The sequence below is a fragment of the Elephantulus edwardii genome, unplaced genomic scaffold (assembly GCF_000299155.1).
Source record: "Elephantulus edwardii isolate Elephantulus edwardi_28Jun2011 unplaced genomic scaffold, EleEdw1.0 scaffold00018, whole genome shotgun sequence".
NCBI lineage: Eukaryota > Metazoa > Chordata > Mammalia > Macroscelidea > Macroscelididae > Elephantulus > Elephantulus edwardii.
In genome coordinates this window covers 25,640,147-25,642,030 of record NW_006399768.1, presented here as the reverse complement: position 1 = coordinate 25,642,030, position 1,884 = coordinate 25,640,147, and positions in this window count along the sequence as shown.

The following is a 1,884-nucleotide window of genomic DNA, read 5'->3' as shown; positions in this document are numbered from 1 at the left end:
CCATAATCAACATTCTTGGCACCAGCAGTCAGAAATAAAAAGATAAGTTGCATATAGAAAATCTTCTGTTAAGAACCTCTCCAGAGTGCTAAAGAGCAATGATGTCAATCTAGAGACTAAAGTGCCATGGGCTTTTCTCAGTTGCTTGCTATGCATCTGAGAGCTGGACAATGACTAAGGATGACAGATGAAGAATTGGTGCCTTTGAGTTGCGGTGCTAGAGAAGCGTATTGAACATCCCTTGGACTACCAAGAGAACAAACAGGTCTGTCCTGGAGAGGGTGAAAACAGGTTGCTCCTTGGAAGCAAGGATTTTGAAGTTCCATCTCACCTACTTTGGATACATTGTCAGGAGGTAATAGTCCTTGGAGAAGGACATCATGCTTGGAAGGATATAGAGTTAGTACAGGAGAGAAAGACCATGGATGAGATGGATTGGTACAGTGACTATAACAAAGGCGTCAGGTGTGTCAGAGATGGTGAGGTTGGCTCCAAATAGGACAAGGGTCATAGGGTTGCTATGAGGAGCAGTTGACTTGACTGCACATAGCACAACTTCAAGTTATTCTATAGAGCGCTAGTGGTTTCGTGATAAGGAGTTGCACTGCCAACCCAAAGGCAAGAGGTTTGAATACCCCACTTGTTCCACAGGAGAAAGATGAGAATTTTCTTCTATGTAATTTACTCTCTCTGAAAAGCAGATAGAGGGTCAGCTATGACCTAACCCATAACAACAGCAATGGCAGCATAACAATGATGTTTTCCTTTATTAAGTTTTGGAAAACTATTTACTTGCCCCAAGGATGCTCCTCCTTACAGCAAAAATTTGAGTACTTTAGTTCTCCATGTTTTCTCCACATACTCTTTTAAGTCTTTTATTCTTTTATAATGGATCAAACCCATTGTCATCAAGTCAGATTTGACTCATAGTTATCCTATCGGACACAGTTGAACTGCCCCACAAGATTTCCTGTGTAAATCCTGACAGAATCATACTACCTCTTTTTTTCTCCGAAGCTGTGACTGATGAGTTTGCTTAAAGCTTAACACTTAACTCATAACATCAAGGCTCTCTTACTCTTATTTTAAAAAATAATTTTTTTATTATTAATTTTAATGGAAGTTAACAGAAACTTTAGATTGCCATTCATTCACTGTTGCACTTTTCTCCCTGCCTATCCCTTTCCCCCAGTTCACTATTCTCTGAAAAGTAAAAGAAAACTTCTTTCATTGTTATACAATCCCTCCCCTCAAGTCCACTCCAGGGTGCAGCCTTTATTCTGGGCTCCTGTCATGACAATAATACCTAATAATATATCCTTTTAAACAGTTCTCTCCCTCATCTGTTTCAATACAGTATACATAATTTATCCCATCATTCTCAGTCTCACTCCAACCCCAATGTCAGTTCCATTTTACAACAGTGGAACTATGCAGTATTTGTCCTTTTGTGTCTGAGATATTTCACTCAGTGACTCGACCGCACTTAGCAACAACAATGTCCTCTAGGGTCATCAATTTTGTATAATATTTCAGGAGTTTTTTGGTTTTCAAAGCAGCATAGTATTCCATTGTGTGAATATATCACAGCTTCTCTATCCATTCATTTGTTGATAGGAACTTCAGTTGTTTCCAATTCTTTGCTATTGTGAACAAAGCAGTAATAAACATGAGTGTGCATATATCTGCTTGAGTGGCAGTTATAGTTTCTTTGGGGTATATTGCCAGTAGTAGAATTGCTGGTTCAAATAGTATTTCTATTTTCAACTTTTTGAGAAAGTGTCATACAGGCTTCCATAGTTGTTGCACCAGTTCACACTCCCACCAATAGTGAATAAGGGTTCCAGTCTCTCCACAACCTCACCAGCATTTGTTGCTTGCTGT